General features: G+C 40.0%; 1 protein-coding gene and 1 pseudogene across 2 annotated transcripts in view; one reads left to right on the top strand and one right to left on the bottom strand.

The window, feature by feature from the left end:
* The window catches only part of RASGRF2 (Ras protein specific guanine nucleotide releasing factor 2), a 233,290-nt gene that overhangs the window by 55,170 nt on the left and 153,592 nt on the right, over positions 1 to 24,528 (bottom strand). The window lies entirely within an intron of this gene.
* LOC115294567 lies at positions 21,502 to 22,117 on the top strand (annotated as a pseudogene).

Genomic DNA, 24,528 nt, shown 5'->3' with positions numbered 1-24,528 from the left:
TAAATCTAAAATACAGCAATTTAAAAAAACACAAATCAAGATAGAATACTCTATGTCAGAGCTTCTTGACAACACAACCAGTATCACCCAAAAGGCCTTTGAAAATACAGTGAATGCAATGACTACTGGGGAAGATGGCGGAGAAGGAGGACCTGAACCTGACTTTGTCCCAAAGATACAATTAGATCTAAAACCCACATTAGGGTAAATACCCCAGAAAATAACCCAAAGACTTGCAGAACACACCCTCCACAGCTAAATGCATAGAAGGGGTAACATCAATGAGGATAGGAAGGGCAGAGACTCAGTCAGAAGCTAAACAAACCCAATGACTGTCCATGGAGGGTGGGATACTGTGGGTGTGGAGAGGGGAAAGAAACAGACACTCACACAGCCACCCCAGGTATGGGGAATGTGCCGGGGGAAACGAATTCCCATGACATTTGTGTTTGAAAGCCAGAGAGGCATAATTTCATGAGTTCTTACAATCAGTGGGGATTAACACCTAGAACTTTAAAAATTAGTGGGCTTGATTCTGGGAGAGCTGGAAGGCCGCAAGAAACAGAGTCCGTGCCTTTAAAGAGACAGCACAACAAACAGACCATCAGTGATACAGCATAGAAGTAGCAGTTTGAAAAATGCCTGGGGTAAACAGAAGGGAAATTTCTTTACTCATTTCAGAGCCCATGCTGGAGGGCAGGGATCCTTGGGAGACTTCTCCAGGGACAAAGGAGCTAAAGAATGCCATTCGCTCCACTGCCCCACAGCCTAGACATAGGGACACGTGTGGGAACCAGTGCAATACCAACACTCCCTACACTTGAGTTGCTAACAGTAGGCCCTGCCACCTGTGTTCTCCTGTGGATATGCCCCTCAGTAGTGAGTCTCCTCACAGAGCAGACCAGCACAAACCTTGTTAACAACACATGCCCTGCCCCTGTGTTCTACAGACCTGTCCCCTGCAACACCCTGCCCAGTACACTCTTGGCCAGAGCCCATCCAAAGTGGTGCCACAAACCTGGCAATGTGTAAGCAGCCCCAACAGGAACCAGCATTGCTCCCAAGTGACTCCTGCCCTAGGAAGAGAGGAAGATAACCACACCTACCAGTCCAAATATGGCCCCAGCAGGGGGGCTAGGGGCAGACATCTGGACTGACCATACACCCTGCTCACCATCAAAAGTTTCCCAGGGGATGACACAGAGAAAACACACTGCAGTTCAGTGCTATTGTAGCTCTGGCAAATGCCTAGTTTAACTCAACTTAAGCCCAAAATGGCCCCAGACTGGCCCAGCAACAACACAGAGATAACTCCACCCAAAACAGGCAGAAAGCCATTGCAGTCAGTTGGACTGAAGGCAAATGTGGCTCAGCCACAAAAGTAGGGCACATGAAACAATGAAACACACATAGGAGACACTCCTCAAGTGTAGGTTCTGGTGAACAGAGGACATTGCATTGCAGGGCACTACCTTTTCTTCATAAGACCACTGCTTTCAAGAGCAGGAGATGTAGCTGACGTTCCTAACACAGAAACAGACACAGAGAGTTAAGCAAAATGAGGAGACAAAGGAATATGTCCCAAATGAAAGAACAGGAAAAATCACAGCAAAAGAGGTAAATGAAATGGAGATAAATTATATACCTGATAGAGAATTCAAAGTAGTGGTCATAAAGAAACTCAGTGGATTTGAGAAAGAGTGAAGGATCTCAGTGAGACCGTCATCAAAGAGACAGAACATAGAACAGAACGAATCAGAAATGAATAACTCAATAACTGAAATTAAAAATACAGTAGAGTGAATTAATAATAGAATAGAGGAAATAGAAGAACAGATCAGCAACATGAAAGACAAAGTAATGGAAATCAATCAAGCTGAACTAGAGAGGAAAAAAAATAATAAAAAATGAAAATATACATAGGGAACTCAGAGACAATACCAAACATAATAACATTAGCATTATAGGAATGCTAAGAGAAGAGAGAGAAAAAAGGGGGCAGAAAATTTACTTGAAGAAGTATTAGCTGAAAATGTCCCAAATCTGAGAAATAGAAATCCAGATCCAGGAGGCACATAAGGCCCCCAGCAAAATCAACCCAAGGATGTCCACAACAAGAAACATAGTAATTAAAATGGCAAACAGTAGTGATAAAGAGGAAATTTTAAGGCAGCAAGAGAAAAAGAAATAGTTACATATAAGGGAAATCCCATAAGGATATCAGCTAATTTTTCAGCATAAAATAAGGGGGAGTGGTATGTTATACTCAAATGGCTGAATGGAAAAAACTACAGCTAAGAATATTCTATCCAGCAAGGCTACCATTCAGAATAAAAGGAGAGATAATGAGTTTCCCAGACAAGCAAACGTTAAGGGAGTTCATGATCACTAAACCAGTCATTCAAGAAATGTTAAAGGAAACTCTTTGAGTGGAAAGAAAAACCATAAGCAGAAGTAAGAAAAGTAGGAAGCACACAGAGTAAAGTTTAGTATATCTATTAAAATATCAGTCAAGGGAATTACGAAAGGATGTAAAATACAACACCATAAATCTAAAACATGGGGTGGGGGGCAGGAGGGAGAAGAGTAAAGATATGAGTTCAAACTTAAGTGGCCATCAACTTAATATAGACTGCTAGATGCATAAGATGCTATATACAAACCTAATGGTAACCACAAATCAAAAACCAGTAACAGACATGTAAAAAATAGCCAGCAAACCGTGAGAGAAGAAAGAAAGAAGGAAGAATTACAAAACAACTATAAAACAAGTAATAAAATGGCAATAAGAGCATACTTGTCAATAATTACTTGGAGTGTAAATGGACTACCTGCCCCAATCAAAAGACACAGGGTGACAAAATGTATAAAAAGGTAAGATCCATGTATATGCTGCCTACAAGAGACTAAACCTAAAGACACATGCAGATGCAAAGGGAAAGGATGGAAAGGGATTTATCGTGAAAATAAAGCCAGGGTAGCAATTTTTATATCAGACAAAATAGGCTTTAAACAAAGACTGTAACAAGAGACAAAGAATGACACTATAAAATCATAAGGAAAAAATCCAACAAGAAGACATATCAATTGTAAATAGTTTTACACCCAACAAAATGTCCAAATAACATAAAGCAGCTAATAACAAACATAAAGGAACTGACTTATAGTAATAACAATAAGAGCAGGGGACACCCCACTACATCAATGGACAGATCATCCAAACAGAAATTCAACAAACAGTGGCTTTGAATGACACATAGGACCAGATGGATCTAACAGGTACAGTCAGAACATTCTATCCTAAAAAAGCAGAATACACATTCTTTTCAAGTGCACATAGAATATTCTCCAGCATAGATCACATAGTAGGCCACAAAATAAGTCTCAATAAATTCAAAAAGACTGAAGTCATACCATGTAACTTTTCTGACCACAAAGCTATGAAATTAGAAATGAACCACAAGAAAAAAATCTAGAAAGAACCAAATACATATTGGTTAAATAACATGACACTAAACAGGAATGGGTCAACCAAGAAATCAAAGAGGAAATTAAAAAATACATAGAGACAAATAAAAACAAAAACAGAATGATCCAAAATCTTTAGGATGCAGCAAAAGCTGTTCTTTTTATATTAACATATTTTATAATGTTTATTTTGGGGGGAGAAGAGAGAGCGGGGGGAGAGAGAGTATGTGAGTAGGGGAGGGCATAGAGAGAGGGAGACACAGAATTTGAATCAGAATCAAGGGTCTAAGCTGTCAGCACAGAGCCCAATGTGGGGCTGGAACCTATGAGCCGTGACATCATGACCTAAGCCCAAGTCAGATGCTTAACTAATTGAGTCACTCAGGTGCCCCTAAACATATTTTTTAAAGTTTATTTATTTACACTGAGGTGGGGGGGGATGCGGGGAGAGAGAGGTAGAGAAAGAATCCCAAGCAGGCTCCACACTGTCAGTGCAGAGACTGATGTGGGGCTTGATCTCAAGAACTGTGAGATCATGACCTGAGTTGAAATAAGAGTCAGATGCTTAACCAACTGAGCCATCCAGGAGGTCTGCAAAAGTTGTTCCTTTCTATTTTTTAAGTTTATTTATTTATTTTGAGAGAAAGGGAGTGAAAGAGCACACCTGAGCAGAAGAGGGGCAGGGAGAGAATCCCAAGCAGGCTCCACATTCAGCACAGAGCCAGACAAGGGGCTTGATCCCACAATTGTGAGATCATGACCTGAGCCTATATCAAGAGTCAGACGCTCAACTGACTGAGCCTCCCAGGCACCCCCAACAAAAGCTGTTCTAAGAGGGAAGTGTATAGCAATACAGGTCTATGTCAAGAAGCAAGAAAAATCTCAAATAAACAATCGAACCTTACACTTAAAGAAGATTAAAAAAAGAAAAACAAAGCCCAAAACTAGCAGGAGGAAGGAAATAATAAAAATTGGAGCATAAATAAATAAAATAGAATCTAAAAAAAACCCAATACAACAATAAAACCAGGAGCTGGTTCTTTGAAAAGATCAACAAAATCAATAAAATTGATAGATAGGCTCATCAAAGAAGAAAAAAAGAGAGACAACTCAAACAAAATCAGAAATTAAAGAGGAGAAATAACAACCACCACAGAAATACAAATGGTTATAAGAGAATATTATGAAAAATTACCTGGCAATAAATTGGACAACCTAGAAGAAATGAATAAACTCCTAGAAGCATATAACCTCCCAAAACTGAACGAGGAAGAATTAGAAAATTTGAATGAACTGATTATCAGCAATGAAATTGCTGTAATCAAAAAACTCCCAACAAACAAAAGTCCAAGACCAGATGGCTTCATAGGAATTCTACCAAACATTTAAAGAAGAGTTAAAACCTATTCTCAAATTATTCCAAAAAAATACAAGAGAAAGAAAAGCTTCCAACCTCATTCTAGGAAGCCAGCATTACCCTGATACCAAAACCAGATAAAGACACTGAGAACCACAGGACAGTATCTCTGATGAACATAGATGCAAAAATCCTCAAAAAATATTAGCTAACTGAATCCAACAATACATTAAAAAAAACTATTCATCACAATCAAGTAGGATTTATTCCTGGGATGCAAGGGTGGTTCAATATTTGCAAATCAAACAATGTGATACATGAGAAGGATAAAAATCAAACGATTATTTCAACAGATGCAGAAAACACATTTGATAAAGTATGACATCTCTTCATGATAAAAAAAAAAAACCCCTGACAAAGTACATTTAGAAAGAACATATCTCAACATAGTAAAGGTCGTATGTGAAAAACTCATAGCTAACATCATATCAGTGAGTTTTTCCTCTAAGATCAGGAAGTACTGGAAGTCCTAGCCACAGAACTTAGACAATAAAAAGAAATAAAAGGCATCCAAATTGGTAAGGAAAAAGTAAAACTTTCACTATTTGCAGATTACAGAATACTGTATATAGAAAACCCTAAAGACTCCACCACAAAACTACTACAACTACCAAATGAATTCACTAAGGTCACAGTATACAAAATCAGTATACAGAAATTTATTGCATTTCTATACCTAATAATGAAGTAGCAGGAAGAGAAATTAAGAAAACAATCCCATTTATAAATGCACCAAAAATAATAAAATACCTAGGAATAAACTCAACCAAGGAGGTGAAAGATATGTACTTTGTAAACTAAAACGACAATGATAAAAGAAAGTGAAGATGAACAAGTGGAGAGCTACTCCATGCCCATGGGTTGAAAGGACAAATGCTGTAAAAATGGGCACCTGAGTGGCTCAGTCAATTAAGAGTCCAACTGTTGATTCAGCTCAGGTCATGATCTCACAGTCTGTGAGATCAAGATCCCCGTCAGGCTCTGTGTGGATGGCATAGAGCCTGCTAGGGATTCTCTGTCTCCCTCTCTCTGATCCTCTCTTTGTCTCTGTCTCTCAAATAAACTTAAATAAACTAAAAAAAAAAAAGTCCATACCCCCCAAAGCATTCTACAGATTTAATATAGTCCCCATCAAAATACCAACAGCATTTTTCACAAAACTGGACCAAAATCCTAAAATTTGTATGACACCATAAAAGACCTCAAATACCCAAAGAATTGTGAAAAAGAAGAATAAAACTGGAGGTATCACATAAAGCTGTAATAATGAAAAGAGTATGGCACTGGGACAAAAACATAGATCAATGGAACAGAACAAAAAGACCAGAAATAAACCCACGATTACATGGTCAATTAATCTTCCACAACAGAGGCAAGAATATGGAAGGAGAAAAAACAGTCTCTTCAACAAATGATATTGGGAAAACTGGACAGTTACATGCTGTAAGTATTCTTACATCATACACAAAAATAAAATGGATGAAAGATCTAAATGTGAGACCTGAAACCATAAAAATCCTAGAAGAGAACACAGGCAGTAAATTTTCTATAATTATGTTGCTATAGCAACACATTTCTAGATATGTCTCCTGAGGCAAGGCAAACAAACGTACAAATACATGATTGAGACTACATCAAAATAAAAATCTTCTGCAGAGCAAAGGAAACAATCAACAAAACTAAATGACAGCCTATAAAATGGGAATGGATTTCTGCTAATAACGTATACAATAAAAGTTTAGTATCCAAAACATATAAAGAACTTACACAACTCAATACCAACCCCCCCAAATAATCCAATTAAAAAATGGGCAGAAGATATGAACAAACATTTCTCCAAAGACATACAGATGGACAACAGACATATGACAAGATGCTCAACATCACTCATCATCAGAAAAATGCAAATCAAAACCACAGTGAGAAAACACCTCACACCTGTGAGAATGGCTAAAGTCAGAAAAACACGAAATTGGTGAGGATACAGAGAAAGGGGAACATTGTACATTGTTGGTGAAAATGCAAACTGGGTGCAGCCACTGTGGAAAATAGTATGGAGTCTCCTCAAAAAATTAAAAATAGAACTACCCTATGATTCAGTAACTGCACCACTGTATTTATCCAAAGAAAACAAAAACATTTATTCAAAGGGATACATGCACCCTTATGTTTATAGCTGCATTATTTACAATAGCCAAGGTATTAAAGCAGTCCAAGTGTCCATCAACTGATGAACAGATAAAGAAGATGTGGTGTACACACACACACACACACACACACACACACACACACACCCTAGAATATTATTCAGCCATCAAAAGAATGAAATCTTGCCATTTGCAGCAACCCGAAGGGATCTAAAGAGTACAATGCTCAGTGAAAGAAGTTAGTCAGAGAAAGACAGATACCATACGATCTCACTGATATGAGGAATTTAAGAAACAAATGAAAAAAGAAAAAAAAGAGATGAATCAAAAAATAAACTCTTAACTCAGAGAACAAACAAATGGTTACCAGAGAGGAGGTGGGGAGGTAATGGGTGAAATAAGCAAAGGGGATTAAGAGTATACTTTATCATGGGACACTGTTGGTTAAGCATCCGACTTCAGCTCAGGTCATGATCTCACAGCTCATGAGTTCAAGGCCTGCATAGGGCTCTGTGCTGACAGCTCAGAGCCTGGAGCCTGCTTCGGATTCTGTGTCTCCCTCTCCCTCTCTGCCCCTCCCCAGCTCATTCTCTATGTCTGTCTCTCAAAAATAAACAAACATTTTTTAAAAAATTAAAAGGAGTACAATTATAATGATGAGCACTGAGGAAGGTATAGAATTGTTGAATCACTATATTGTGTATCTCAGACTAATATAACACTGTGTTAACTATTCTGGAATTAAAATTTAAAAGGAAAATACAGTAAATACACTAGAAATGGTTAACATGAAAAATGGAAAAAAAAAAGAAATAAACAAACTTTAAATTTGCTGATTCTTTTCTGCCTAACTTTGTAACTAACTATCTGAAAAAGGAACGGAGGAAGATATTTTGGTACATTAGTTTAAATTCCCCAATAGTTATTTGCTACCTATGTTGGATTAAGATGTGACTCAGAAGACTAATGTGGAGCAATATTCATACCCTTTACATCAAGTCAATATTCCCCACAAACTAAATAATTGTAAAAAATCTTTCTATATTTCCTTCTAAAGAATACCACACACACATCAAGAAATGCTTTTCTACAGGGGTGAGGAATGAATGCTGCTTCTTAACTGGGGAGGGTGTGTATAAAGTGTGTACAAAGTTGTGAATGAGCATGCACCTGTGTATGTGGAGAGGGTCAGGGAGGAGTATCCACAAAATTAGTTGAGATATTCTGAAGAATCTGAAGCAGAAATTGTTAGAGAGAGTTGGGGAAGGGCTATGTAAACAGGCCATCTTCTCTCTCTTGATTGTTGTTGATTGTTAACATATAGGAATTTATAGAAAAATGTCAATGCATAAAAATGGTGGATTATACTATTTGAAAATGAAACATACCTTAGGAGGGAGGGGGGAAGCCACAAAATACAAAAGGTAGCCCATTTTAGTCAGACCCAAAATATTTATTGAGCATCTTGTGAAAGTCACATTTTAGGAGCTGGGGTATAGCAGTGGACACAGAGAACCAAACTGCCGCTCACAGAACCTATGATTTACCGGAGGGCCACAGAAATAGTAAATAGTACAACTATGAGCAGATAAATAAGATAAACCATATATTAAAAAGAAGAGCTATGTGGAGCATAATAAGGCTGATGAGAGAGACAGCATATCTGCTAGGATGGTTGGGAAGTCCTTTCTGAGGAGGGGACTCACGAGTGTGGATTTGAACAATGAAACGGAAGGTCATATGAAGTCCTGGGAGAAAAGGGTTTCAAGTAAAACAGCAAATGAAAAGAAAAAGTTCAGCATGCCTAGAGGGACAGAAGGCAGCCCAGTGTGGTTGCATTCCGGTGAACATGAGGGCCAGGGGAGGGTGATGAAGGTAGAGAGCAGCCAAGATTGCCAGCCACCTCTTAAACCAAGGTGAAGAGCTAGACTTCGTTCTCTGGTACTGGGAAGCCACCAGGGGGTGTCTGACAGGAATAACAATCTGGTGTGCACGTTGGACAGGTTACTCTGGCTGCCTTGTGGAGTGTGGATTATGAGATTAGTACAAGGTCTCAGGGAAAATGAGGAATCAATGATAGTTCTGTTGTTTGGCACATGAGCAGCTGGGTAGATAATGATGCCATTTCCTGAAATGGGAAAGGAATAGGTTTGGAGAAGAAAATCAAGAGTTTGGTTTTAAATGGAAAGATGCCTCTTACAGATATCTAAGTTGGCAATATCAATGGGGCTATTATATGTAACAGCCTAAAACTCAAGTAGAAATGTTCAGGTTGGAAACATAAATCATTGATTATTAAACATTCAAATAGGACTTAAAATCCTACCACTGGATGAGTTAACTTAGGTGGAGAGTTTTTAGTCAGGGGAAAAGTCCAGAAAGAACCCTGTGGCCCCACAACCAGTAGAGATTTGGCAGAGAGCCAGAGAAGAAGACCAAAAGAAGGAGGAGAACAAAGTGAAAGGAAAATCAGGTACATGTAGACTCTGGGAGGCAAAGAAGAGAAGAGTTTCAACATGAAGGAAGTGATCATTTCTGTCAAATGCTGGCAAGAGGTTGACTATGATGAGGGTTTTGACTTTGGCAAGATGTAGGTCATTGGTGACCTAGATACAGGTCATTTCAGGAATGACAGAGTAAAAGTCCAAAAGGAGGAAAAAAAGGAGGTGATGAACTGGAGACGTTAAGTATGGGTAACTCTTTGAAGACATTTTGCTTTGCAAATAGGCAGCAAAATGGAGCAGTAGCTGATAAAATGGGTGGGCTGAAGACTGGTTGGCATGTTGATGGCGATGACGGAGTAGAGGGAGAAACTGGTGCTGAGGGAGAATAGGGTGACTGGATGATGGGTTCTTGAGGAGGAGAGAGGGGGTGAGATGGGGGTCAAGTGGAGGGGATGGCCCAAGGGCAGTGTAGGGATGAGTCCTCCCTAGGCACAGGGAAATAGTAGAGCAAAAGTCCATGTGCAGTGGGCTTATGAAACTAGTGGAGGGAAGAGGCTATCCTTGAGGTATCTTTTTTTCCCTGTGAAATAAGAGGTAAGATCATCAACCAAGAATGGAGAGGAATGTGGAGATCTGAAGAGAGAGGTCTGAAATGATCATTCCAGAAGGTAGGAAAATGGTGCCATGAGGATTTGCTGGCAGTGTGGAAAGCTCATTTGAGATCTGAAGTTGGAAAGTAAGTGAGTGGAGGCAGCACAACTCTGGGAGTCTCCAGAGAATGGCTCTATTCTAATACCAAATCCGCCTGATTCCATCATGTTCAATTATGGTCTTAGCCGCTTCATACTCCCTGTCTGTGATCATTCCATCAGAACTTGCCAGGCAAGGCTTCTGTTTTTCCTCATGTGCCCTGGAGGCAGCCACAGAAAGGTGGAGGTCAGAATCCAGACATTCAGGTCTGCAGCTGCTCTTGTGGCCTTTTGTTTTAAATTCTGTGCATGTTTTGAATCTTACAGAAAGTACAGTGAGGAGAATATGACTGCCATTCGATTGTGTACTGAAGTGTGCAGTTTAAAGACTCTCCTAGGATTTCAGACAGATTCTGAGCAGCCTGCAATATAGTTCTACTCCAGGGATTATTTTAACAGTGCTGACTGATGAATGATTGCCCCAGGTCCCGTAAGCAACAGCTTTGGATCCATCACCTTCCCCATGAGGGCAAAAGCCTCAATGCTCCAGCAGCAAAAAAAAAAGGGCAGAACTCTGAGTGCACACTATCAGGTTCACCCCAGTCCTTCACTCTCTGCAGACATCGCCTCATCAACTACGATTCAAAGACTACAGTCACCTCATGAGGGAGAGCAGGAGACAACTCCCCTCTCCTTTAAAATCTCTCTGCAATTCCATCCTTACTCTTTTCCTTTACCAATGGAGAGAGCAGCAAGATGTGACAGAAGGAACAACTGTTGAATGGACTTAGCTCACTGAGGGGCCTTGGAAGGCTTCCTTTATCTCTCAGCTTCTCAGTTTCCTCTTTGGTAACACAAGGTGCTTGCTTATCTAGATGCCTCCAGAGTCCCTTCCTCCATGTCTCCTTGACAAAGCTCAGGGGTCCCACCATGTACTAGACATCCTTGCTTCCCTGGCATCATGAATTACATGTCCCCCACCCTTCCCCCATCTTTCCTCCTAGCACCTCAATCTCCAATCCCTCTCCTCTGCTGACGGAGGCCTTTACTCAATGCTGCCACTCCTTCACAAGAGACCATGGATGCTTTCTTGCTTATCCTAGGTACCTCTAGAGTATTTTTAAGCAACCAAGGGCTTTTCGCAGAAGAAATCAAGTGTAGCCCTTGCCCCAGTAATCCTCTGGTGTTTTAGTCCTGAGGGCTTCTTGGGAAAGCTGGGCAACACCAGTTTTATACATCTGATTGCACCCATTGCATTTGCATAAAGCCTCCTTTGTGGAAAGAGGCCACAATCCCATCTCTTTTTTTGGAGGCTCAATGACTGGGATGCATCAGGTAGACTCATGTGGCACAGACAGAACCAAACCAGACAGTAGAAAAGGATGAAGGGGGCTCCTAAGACTCAAGTCCCTAGAAGCAAAGAGGAGTCTGAGCTGGAGCTGGTGCCCCAGAATAAGTGCCAAGGCTTAGAGAAGATGAAAACCATATGACCCAGGTTAGTTAACAGACATCTGCACAAGCCCCAGGGGTGGTGGTGAAGAGAGTGGGCTTCATAGGAGCATCTCTGTAGACTGGCCAAAGCTTCCACATCAACAGCAGAGGCACCGAGGACCAACAGGTGAGGCTCTAACGTGGTTAGGACAGGACACCTGGCCTGGAGGAGCACAGCAAGCAAGCAGGGACAGGGAAAAACCACACTAGGAAGTCTTGGACATATTTCCTAGGAACTCTCTGAAAGATGGACTTTCTGGTGATGATCCATATTAGATGCAAAGTGGGGGAGACAATTCTTACACTATTGTAATTCAAGGATCAGAAGAAATTGGGCCTTACTCTGGGGCTCCACACTGGAAGCTTGGGACACTGGACTGGGTTCACATCTCTCGTCATGCAATGGGCCTTATGCACAGTGGGTATTCAGTCAATCTGTTCAATTACTCTTATTTTTTTAAACCCAAGATTTTTTATTCACTTTATTGTTTGTGAATAAATATACCAACACAGACTGGTTCCATTTATTGGAAGACCGTGGTATTTCCTGAGTCAGGAGGTTCTTGAACCTCCCTGCCTTGGAATTTACCACACTTCTCCTCCCATCTCACCCTCCCCAGGGTCTGTAACCACAAGACTTGAGGTATCGTTAAAGTACTTTCAGTTTAGCAGCTGAAGACTCAGAAGAGAGGCTTGTACACAGCTGTGGAAACTTCAGTCCCAAGAAAACACCCTGCATTCAAGGGCAGGGTTATCCTGGGCCCCATCCTCAGCCCACCCTCCACTCCAGCTGGGGACTGGCCCTGCCTGACTTCCATGTCTCTGCAAGGTGTATCAGACAAGGTCTATTTATATCACTTCAATGGAATATGGCTGCTCACTGCTCAATGTTGAAAACTTGCGAATAGTTTACTAACAATTCTTCAAACGTGTTTGAGAGCTTCAGAGTTCCTCTTTGCCCCACCCAGACACCTTCATCTCAACCTTATAGAACTTTAACACTCATATGGGAATTTCATCATTCTGCTCTCCAGAATCCATACTTTGCTGCTCAGGATAACAATTACTAATGGGTATGCAACTGCAAAAAGGGATCAGAAGCTTCCCCAAGAATTCCATTCCCTGAGTCTGTGTTACTGTCACTATTCATCAGGCTAGAGAAAGTCCTTTCTTAAAACCGCAAAATCTGAAAATATTTTCTATTTAACTCCCAAGAAATTATTTAACAGTCTAGAAATGATTCAACAGTCTACCAAATACATGTACAAAAATGTTTTCTACCAGATCAGATCAACGTATTTTGTTGATATAAATGTAAACTAATGAACTATACTGATTCCTAAGCTTCATCAAAGTTGACCTATTTTTTCTTCAAACTTGGCCCAATTTTAAGGTCAGAGACCTTAATTCACACTGTGAGTAAGTGTGGTGCAAAGTCATTTTGGTTAGAAAAATAACTTTCCAAGAGTAAACTAACGTCTTGGACTTGAGGTTCCACTGGAAGACTGTACGGCGTATTAAACCAGTGGAGTAAATGTGCACATTGCTGAGGAAATGCCGTGTCCTGAAGAAATGAAGATGGCCTTTGTGCCCTTCTCTAAGCTTGAAGCCAGCGACTCTGTCTTACTCTTGAGAGGCAGGAAGCCTTTGGGTTAAAAAGCCTAGGGTAATATACTACAGTGAAAGCATCATTCTAAGAATTAAAACATTATGGGGGTGCCTGGGTGGCTCAGCTCGTTAAGCATCTGACTCTTGGTTTCAGTTCAGGTCATGTTCTCATGGTCTGTGAGTTCGAGCCCAACAGCAGGCTCTGCGCTGACAGTGTGGAGCCTGGGTGGGATTCTCTCTCTCTCTCTCTCTCTCTCTCTCTCTCTCTCTCTGTCTCTTTCTCTGATCCTCCCCTGCTCAGGCTCTCTCAAAATAAACAAACATTTAAAATAAATAAATAAGCATTATAATCATTATCGTTTTATAGCTAAGTTCATTCAGTGCTTACTTATGCCAGGGACTAAATTTGTTTAAGCCTTATGTCAACCCTATAATTCAGAGTTATCTCCATTTAAAAAGTTTTTTAAATGTATTTTTATTTTTGAGAGAGATAGAGAGGGTGTGAGCAAGGGAGGGGAAGATAGAGAAGGAGACAAAGGATCTGAAGCAGGCTCCAGGCTCTGAGCCCTCCGCACAGAGCCTTACGTGGGGCTCAGACTCATGGACCTCAAGCTCATGACCTGAGCCAAAGTCAGATGCTTAACTGACTGAGCCACCCAGGTACTCCAAGTTATCTCTATTTTTTAGGAAATAATAATGATATGGTAATAGCAATCACTTACATAGTATTTTTATATGCCATGCACCCTAAACACTTTACACATATTTACTTCTTTAACCCCCACAATAACCCCCTGAGGTAACAGGTTTTGCATTCCACAATGTCATTAGGTACCATTCACATCAACCAAAAAGCGACTACAGCAGTTGTAGATTCTAATTTCCCCATCTTTCACAAGTTCTTGAATGAGAAACACCTCCTGGTGCTGCCAGCCAGCCCAGCTCTCTGATTACACAGCATTTCATGCTGGGCCACACAACACATCTGTACTCTCCCCAGGTCATAAAAAAGAGTCACTTATCCTAAATACAGGACTTGATGTGCATTCATGTGCACATAAACAGGGAACCCACAAGAGCCCTCTAATTGCATGTTGTTGTTGTTGTTGTTGTTTTGTAACTAGACATACTGCACAGAAATTGCTTTGCTTGAAGATATTTTAGATTAGTGAGTTTGGGAGTCAACAGAGGTGCATTTAAATTTCTGAGAGCACTTTATGTGCCTGTTTGACTATCTCATTTTGCATATTCTTCCAATATATTCATATATTCATTTGATGGTTTTATATTATTTATATAGTTATAAGATAGTTAAAAATACACATGTTCTATTAAGCATAACTGATTACATGTAAAGGGGTAAGATGGAGGGGTATTCCTTCCTGTACTCGGAGACTTGAAGGCTCAAAACTAAAAACTGCATTTTCCAGGATCTCGTGCAACTCAGGTTCTTGATGCAAGTTAGAGCGTCTGCTCAGGGCCTGGAAGGAAGGTGGCAGTGAGATGGGGGGTGCTTTCTGCTGCTGCAGCTACTTCTGCTGGCAGCATGGCCAGGCCAGGACTCTCCTGCAGCAGCACTGCACTGCCCCCAGCCCACAGATGCAGCAGCAGTTTCCTGGTCAGAAATGCAGCCAAGTCCGTGTCTTCTCAGGTCGGTGGTTTCTGCAGCAATCTTGTTTGTCCACTGTCCCAGGACAGCAGAGGTGGCAACCCCCTCAGGAGTCAGTTCTACATGGCGTTCCAGAAGTAATTCCTGGAAGGTCAGCCTGGAGCCTATTCCTCCAGCCCTGCCTATGTACCAAGTTCCCTGTAATAAATCTCTTCCCAAAGAACACAGCTAACTTGGAGCATGTGGGTGTCTCCCCAAGTGTCCGACTTTTGATTTCTACTCAGGTCATGATCTCATGGTTTGTGGAATCGAGCCCTATGTGGGGCTCTGCACTGTCAGCACAGAGCCTGCTTGGGATTCCCTCTTTTCCTCTCTCTCTCTCTACCCCCACCCCAACTCACATGCTCTCCCTCCCTCTCTCTCAGAATAAATAAATAAACATTAAAAAAAAGAAGAAAGGAAACAGCTAACTTGGTCTCCAAAACCAAGTTTTAAGAGATAACAGACAGCAACTGCCTAGTGACAAATGTCCAGGAATCTGCCCATGATGCTCAGTATTTGCAACCAGAAACCAGGAGATACCTTTTCTGTTAGATGTTAGAGACAGATGAGGGGGACAGTGCCTGAGCAAGTCTTGACACTCAATTAAAACAGTACATTCCACACTCAAAGGTACTATCCCTAGAGGCTCTTCAGGTTTGCTGAACATCTTCTAACAGATCTGCATAATTTCTACTTAAATACCCATGTTTCTCACAGTTGATTTCGCACCACTGTCTCGACGAAAAAAAAATTTTTTTAAAGCAGAAGAAACAGGAAAGACAAGGAAAAAGAACAAAACTTCTAGCAGAGGTAGGGAGACTTCACAGAAGAGCTTCTTTCTTGACCCTGAAGACAGTCCTAGGTCCATTAGGCACTCTTGATCTATCTTTAGAAGACAGTTAGCCTGTGAGAGTTCTAAAGAGCCTGTCTCAGTCTATGTCTGCCCAGCAGAACCTGACCTCTCATTCAAATGAGAACCAAACCACTATACAGGATTATTCCATAGATTCAGACAAAAAGGTTGACTGACAAAATGAAAGAATTCAAGTTGAAAATGATAGTGCATGTCAGACTAACATACGGTCAAGAAATTCACTGGTGCCAATAATGTTCACAGCAATACTTTCATTGCAAGGATTTAAATAAGGCATCAGATCATTTGCACATTACAATTCATAAACAGGACTCCTAGTATACAAGATAGAGAGAAGCCACAGAAGAACAAAACATTATTTATATTTGGTTTAAGATCCGAATTTCACTAAGCTTAGAAGAGCTCTGGGGCACCTGGGTAGCTCAGATGGTTGAGCATCCGACTCTTGATTTCAGCTCAAGTCATGATCTCATGGGACCCAGCTGCTGCACTTCTCACCTTTTTTCTTTCTCTCTCTCCCTCTCTCAACATAAATAAACTTAAAAAAAAAACCCTCTATGATACCTAGAGTGTCCTCTTGAAAAGATACATTTTCACCTCTGGCTCCTGAAGATTTGCAGAACTGTCTCATATACTCGGGTCTAAACGCAAGGACTTAACGGAATCTCAATCATACAGTGAGCTTATTAGAGCTTATTCCACATCATCAGTCCAGGAAAAAAGGCTGTTTTCTTTCAAGATCACATCTCAGAAATACTCTCTGATGAGGGAAATAAAACCCAATCAGTAGACTATTGCACAAGCCATCACATGGCTCTCTTTTTCTCAATATGACCAATTCTGTCACCAGCAAGATAATTTTCAGCTCTATGAGAACTCGCCTAGTATCAGAAATGTCAATGCAGAGGGAAAGTATGCAATTACTAATGATCAATGACTACTGGTGAATTGAGTCCTTGACCCATCTGAAACACATATCACATGACAGGAATGCAATGACCACAGCAGACAACTGGCACTTGTAAATGCTCTCTTTTTAGCATACAATAATTCTCAAAAGGCATGGAAAATTCCTTAAGGATTAGAAGAATTAACCTACTCCGTTCTAAGTTAGACATTGTAAGAATTTTATAAGACGGCACTAAGAAAATACATACGATTAGAAGCTCCTTTCTTATCCATCTCCAAAATCACTGTCCCTGACTTTTGGTTCAGGGAACTGCAGCACTGAACTTCTTTCAGAGTTCTAACTAGGGTTTTCCTTATAATAAGATCCTGGGGAGATAGTTCAAAAGAATCCACTTAACTCATATCAACTTTTGCTCTAAAGGGAAGAGTTCAGAGTTCCAAGGCCCTTTAAAACTCCCCAAGAACTCCTCTGAGCTTGATGACTAGAGTCACTAATAAGCTTTTCACTGAAGATAACAGTAATAATATGAGGATATAATGGCTAGGTCACTCAAACTCAGATAAGTGAAAGGATATTTTAATAGGTTTTTGATTTACAATTTACATGCCATGAAATTCACCAAGTTTAAGTGTAATTAGCTGATATCTAGTAAATTTAAGAGGGTTGTGCAACCCTAATCATAATCCAGCTATAGAACATTTCCATCACCCTCAAAATACCCCTGGTCCTAATTTGCCGTCTGTTAGAAGGTGGATGAGGACTGTAAATTGAGAAGGTACTTTGAGATAAAAAAACATAGAGTTTTATCAGGGTAACTTCCTGACAGAGAGGACTGGGCAGATGAGACGATTCACAACTGCACAGTTATTCTCCTCAAAGTCCAGATGTCCAGACTTTAGTCCAGATTTTTCAGAGAGGATGCACAGGAAAGCACTGTAGTGAGATCAAAGGGTTCATGTGCACCTAATCAATTGCTAACCTTTGATTAGATCTTGTGGTGCCATTTGTGCATCAGGAAGGGGAGAAACTGTGTTATGTTACATTTAACAAATTTATGAAGGTCCAAAGCAAGCCTCTCCACATTCTAGCCTTGGTAGGCATTCCTACAGTATACATATTAATCTCCAAGGGACCTAGGTCATAGAGCACACAGAACAAGATGGATGGCCAAAAGACGGAGTCGGTATTGTCAGCACTCCTACACAGTCAATCAATCCCTGTTCCCACCCTCCAGCCAGGACCAGGAATCTGCTTTCTAGACTTACTTTTTACAGATTTATAGATGGACTTTTTCTGTAAATTTCATATAAATGGAACCATGCTATGAGTAGTCTTTTGCTTCTGGCTTCTTTCAATCAGCACACAAGTTAGCACACTACCTGCTGCCTGTTTTGTAAATAAAACTTTATTGGAACACATTCACATCCATTCATTTACATCATCTGTTGCTGCTTTAGAACTATAAGGGTAGAGTTGGGAAGTTGCAACCGAGTCCATTTGGTTCACAAGCCTAAAATATCTACTATCTGACCCTTAAAAAAACACTGACCCCTAGGGCACCCGGGTAGCTCAGTCTGTTGAGATTCTGACTAACTCTGTCAATTACCTCAACGCTGATGAGTCGGCGCAGAGCCTGCTTCAGATCCCCCCATCTCACTATCTTTGCCCCTCCCCCACTTGTGCTCTCTCAAAAATAAACATTAAAAAAATCCTGCTGATTTTTGACTCAGCATAATATTTTTGGTATTTATTCATGTGGTATTATGTATCAGTCATTCCTTTTTATTGCACAATATGGCATTTGTTTATCCATTCACTTGTTGATGGATACCTGAATCGTTTCTAATTTAGAACTACTGGGAATAATCCTGCTATAAACACTCATCTACAAGTCTTTATGTGACCATAATGCTTCATTTCTCTTGCACAGGAATGGAATTGCTGGATCCTGTGGTAATCTTATTTTGAACTTTTTTAAAAAACTGGCAAGCTGTTTTCCAAAGTGACTGTACTATTTAAATTCCCACTAGCAATGTATGGGGGTTCCTGTTTCTCCACATTCTCATTGCCACTTGTTATTTTCTGTGAATTTTATTACACTTATTGTAATGGATATGAAGTCACATCTCATTGTGGTTTTAGTTTGTATTTCCTCTAATGAGTAATGAACCTCTTTTCATGTACTTTCTAGCCATTTGTTTATCCTCTTTAGAGAGACGTCTATTCCATCTTCCACCCATTTTTACACTACCTGTTTGTCTTATTATTGAGTTGTGAGAGTGCTCTATATATTCTGGATAGAAGTCCTTTATCAAATATATGATTTGTGAATATTTTCTCCCATTTTTTTCTATAGGTGTTTTCACTTTCTTGATGGTATCCTTTTAAGCACAAAGATTTTCCACTTTCGATGAAGTCCAATTTATCCTTTTTCTTCACCTAGAGATCTTGCTTTTGATGTTGCATCTAAAAGTTCTCAGCCCAATTCAATGCACTCAGATTTCTCCTGTTTTTTTTTTTTTAATTGAAGTTCATAATTTTAGCCCTTACATTTGGGATTGGGGCACTTGTGGGGAGGAGCACTGGGTGTTATATGGAAACCAATTTGATAATAAACTATTTTAAAAAATCTGTTTATAGCCACCTAATTGCTCCAGCACCATTTGTTGAAAAGACTATCCTTTCTCCGTTGAATTGCTTTGGTACCTTTATAGAAATCAATAAACCATTAACATCAGGAGTTATTTCTAGACTCCTGCTTCTGTTCCATTGATATATGTAACTATCCTTATGCCAGGACCAAAGTATCTTACTAACTGTAGTCTTCTATTAACTTTTGAAATCAGGAAGTTTAAATCTTCCAACTTAGTTCTCATTTTTCAAAATTGTCTTGGCTATTCTGAGTTCTTTGCATTTCCATAGGAATGCTGGCATAGTACTAAAAACAAAAACAAAAACAAAAACAAAAACCTTGCTGAGATTTCTAATCTGTACATTTAAAGTTACATTTTTTTTTTCAAGATTAGTTTGTCAATTTCTGCAAACAAGCCTATTGGTATTTTGAAAGGAATTGTGTTGAATCTATCAGTTTACTTCCTTTCTTCCAATCAGGAAGTCTTTATATTATCTTTTTTCTCTCTCTTATTGCATTGAAAAGATACTCCACTGTTATGTTGTATAGAAGTGGTAAGAATGAACATCTAGATATTGTCCTTTAGATTACCAGAAATACTAATTCTTTCACCATTAAGTATGATGTTAGCTGTAGATTTTCCATAGATGCCTTTTATCAGGCTAAGGAATTACCCTTATTTCTACTTTCTTGGATGGGTATTGGATTCTAGGAAATACTTTATCTGTTTCTATGGGAATAATCATATGATTTCGATTCTTTATTATATTTATATAATGTATTACATTATTTACTTTTCTGATGTTAAACCAATCTTGCATTTCTGGGATAAAGCCCCCTTGGTCATGGTATTTAATCCTTTTCATAAGTATCTGGATTTAATTTGCTAATATCTTATTGAGAATTTCTGAATTTATATTCATGAGAGATATTAATCTATAGTTTTGTCTTCATACGTCTTTGTCTTGTCTTGGTCTCATAGTACCACTGGCTTCATAAAATGAGTTGGAAAGGATTTCCTCCTCCATTTTCTGGAAGATTTTGTGAATAGTTGACATTATTTTTTGTGTTTAAATGTTTAGTAGAAATCACTTGTGAATGCATTTGGTCTGGGATTTTCTTTTCAGGAAGATTTTTAATTATTAATTCAATATCTATTATCCATTTGTTCAGATTTTCTTTGTTTTTAAGTTTTTTAAATATTTATTTTTGAGAGAGAGAGAGTGTGAGTGGGTGAGGGACAGAGAGAGAGAGGAAGACACCAAATCCAAAACAGGCTCCAACTTACACGGGGCCCACAAACTGTGAGATCATGACCTGAGCTGAAGTCTCACGCTTAGCTGACTGAGCCACCCAGGTGCCCCCTTCCCCTCTCTTTGCCTTCAGTAACATTGTTTTGGTCTTTTTAAAAATTTTTTTAATTTATTTTTGAGAGACAGAGAGAGACAGCATGAGCAGGGGAGGGTCAGAGAGAGGGAGACACAGAATCCGAAGCAGGCTCCAGGCTCTGAGCTAGCTGTCAGTACAGAGCCTGATGCGGGGCTCGAACCCACGAACTGTGAGATCATGACCTGAACCGAAGCCAGACGCAGATGCTTAACTGACTGAGCCACCCAGGTGCCCCTGTTTTGGTCTTATATTCTATTTTGCCTGATCCTGGTAGAGCCACTCCAATCTCTTATGATTACTTTTTGCATGAAATATCTTTTCCATCTTTTTACTTTCAACATATTTGTATCTTTTAATCTAAAATGTGTCTCATAAATAGCATATGGCTAGATCTTGAATTACATCTGCCATTTTGCTGTTTTTATTTAATTCTGTATTAGCTTTCTGTTGCTGCTGTAAGAAATTACCAACTTTGAGGCTTAAAACCACATACATTAATTATCCTAATTCTAGAGGTCAAAATTTGATATGGGTCTTACTGGTCAAAACGCAAAGTGTTGCTGGAGCACCTGGGTGGCTCTTGATTTCATTTCAGGTCATGATCCCACGGTTTGTGGGCCTGAGCCCTGCAACAGGCTCTGTACTGACAAGGCAGAGCCTGCTTTGGTTTCTCTCTCCCTCTCTCTCCGTCCATACCCCGATCTCTCACTGTCTCTCTCTCTCTCTCAAAATAAATAAACATTTTAAAAATTAAAAAAAAAGCGAGTTGGTGATTGCGGAAGAAACAAAAGTGCGGCGTGAACATGGGGAAGCAAAAGAAAGCAAGAAAGTATGCGACCATGAAGCGAATGCTTAGTCTCCGAGATCAGAGGCTTAAAGAAAAGGATATATTGAAACCTAAAAAGAAAGAAAAGAAAGATCCCAGTGCACTCAAGGAAAGAGAAGTCCCCCAACATCATTCCTGCTTGTTCTTCCAATATAACACATAGCTGGGCCCACCTTACACATCCTGGTTGATACCAACTTTATCAACTTTTCCATTAAAGCCAAACTGGATTTAGTATAATCAATGATGGACTGTCTGTTTGCCAAGTGTATCCCTTGTATAACTGACTGTGTAATGGCTGAAATTGAGAAACTGGGGCAAAAATATCGAGTGGCTCTAAGGATTGCCAAGGATCTAAGATTTGAACGATTACCATGCACACACAAAGGAACCTATGCAGATGACTGCTTAGTACAGAGAGTAACTCAGCACAATTGTTACATTGTGGCCACACTTGACCGGGACCTTAAACGAAGGATCTGGAAGATCCCTGGAGTTCCCATCATGTACATTTCTAACCATAGGTACAACCTGAGCGGATGCCGATGACTATGGAGCCCCTCGGTTCTAACACTCTAAAGATAGAGGTCCTGTGCCTGCCTTTGCCAACTTTTTCTGTTGCCAGTTCATAGAGCAATACGCCGTAACATGAATTATTCTCCTTACCCATTTGTTCTGTTATGAGCTGAGTATGGTTAAATACACTCATTTTCTATATTGTTTTGAAAAAAAAATTTTTAAAAAAAGCAAGGTGTTGGCAAAATTGCATTTACTTCTGGAAATTCTAAAGAAGAATGGCCTTTTCTTGCTTTTAGAGTCTGCCTGCATTCCTCGGCTCCCGGCCCTCTCACATCTTCAGAGCCAGTTAGGGCTGCCTGAGGTTTTATTTTCTCTGACCACTCTAACACTGACTCTTTGGCCTCCCTCTTCCACTCTTAAGAGACCCTTCTCATTATATTGGCCTACTCTAATAATTCAGGATAGTCTTTCTATCTGAGGGCCAGCTTATTAGCAACCTTAGTTTCAACTTTAATCTTAATTTCCTTTTCCATGTAAAGTGACATATTCACAGATTACATTCACTAAGGTGTGGACATGCTCGGGAAGCCATTATTCTTGCTACCACAATGTCTAATGCCTTTTTTGTTCTTTATTCATCCTTTACTGCCTTCTTTTGTATTAAATAAAGCTTTTATAATTTACCATTTAAATTCTGATTCCATAATTTTTTTTTTTTTACTTCCATGTCCTCAAGCAGAATCTCCACTTCAGACTACCTATAATATTGGTATTCCCTGTTTGTTTGCGACTGAGATAGCTAATATTTCTGACAACACCCAACATCAAGGGCTTTTTCCACAGTCTCCTATGCTCCAAATCGGGTCACGACCCGCCGACAACAAAGCTGCTGGTTTCCACAGCTGGCCCCATACCAAAGGAGCTGGGAATGCTGAAATGAGAGCACCCACCGGCCGAAGCGTCACAGACATTCACTGTTCTTACCTGTGGTTTGGTTTCCTTTAATAAAAGCATCTCAGTTTTTTGTATGGCTGTGGTGGATTTTAAGAGTCCATAAAAGATTGGTTTTGATGATTTTGTCCAGTTTCATCCTTGCTTTCTGGGAAGAAAAACTGCCAAACTCTTCATACCACCATTCCCTTAAGCATGTAAATTTTTAGTAAATATTACATCACAGATCTTTTATCTGAAGTCACCCTGTTTCTGAATTTGATAGCTTCGTAGTGAAAAGAGAGTCATATACCCCCTAAAAACCTACCTACACTGAACAAAAAAAGGATAACCTAACTTTAGATACCCTTTTCTCTTTTTGGATATGTTACATCATTTCATTCATTGGCAAGAAGAGTATTGAGGTGATTGGAAACAGCCTCAATTATTAGCAGTAATTGTTCAAAGACTGAGTTTAGCACCTATAATTTTTATTTGAATTTGAACAAAAATACCTTTGTTCCACAGAGTTAGCATTGCTTCCTTCTCAAGATCCTTCTAGTGAAAAAACCCAGTGTGTCCAATACTATAACATACCTGAATAAATCATAATCATTATGCATAAAAATTGATCAGGACTTAAAAAATCACAAATTGAATTAAACTGCCTTGGAAACTATTCTGGAGTGCATGCATCATCACAGCCGGTACAGCTGTGTCCCTCTCTGGGTTTGGTCCAAGATAGTGCCTATAAAAATCAGCCACAGGAATGTCGGTCCCAGCAGCTGGACTGGTGATATACCAGCATGGCCGGGGCAGTGTCAGGGGAAGCCTCAAGGACCTCTTGGGTAAGAAAATCCCACAAGCAACCACAGTAGGTGAAATAAAGGGAGTGGAAGCTATCAGACATCTCAGAGATGTTCTCCTGGATCCCAAACTTCTGTCTCTCCATTCTCAACATTCTCTGTATCCAACAGAGCCATATTTTTTTGGGCATAGGTCAACCAGACAGTATGAAAGTGTCAATGAGCAGGAAGCATAAATAAGTCCCAGGTACCAAAAAATGGGGCTTAATCCATTTTCCATCCTGCAATTCACACTACAAATTTGTCCTCAAGTAGCAGCACCTTTCCTTCTGATTATCACTATGCTGGTAGCGGGGCAGGGGTGGGAGTTAATTCTCAAAATCTCTAGTAAATTAGAAAGATTGTTTCCCTTCTGGTTGTGAGGAAACTGACGTCCCAAAGAGCTAATAAGTGACTTAACTCAGAACCCGGGGCTGTACACATAGGCAGTCAGAGCACCTGTCCCTTGATCTACTGAAACTCATGACAGCAAAAGCCACATCGGATGACCCTGTCTTCGACAATGGCAATAATTTACACAGACAGGTGCAACAATTTCAAGACTGAAGGTTGCCAACATAATTTATATTATTAAGATACCAGTCCTAGAGACTCCAAACTCAGTCTCTCTTGCACCCTATCCAGAGTGGAATCCAGGTAATGTTTTCTGACTCACAGTATAGCCAGG

Source organism: Suricata suricatta, chromosome 6 (genome assembly GCF_006229205.1).
Source record: "Suricata suricatta isolate VVHF042 chromosome 6, meerkat_22Aug2017_6uvM2_HiC, whole genome shotgun sequence".
NCBI classification, from domain to species: Eukaryota; Metazoa; Chordata; class Mammalia; order Carnivora; family Herpestidae; genus Suricata; species Suricata suricatta.
Note: the sequence above shows the minus strand (reverse complement) of the source record. Positions and strands in the feature narration are given on the sequence as shown.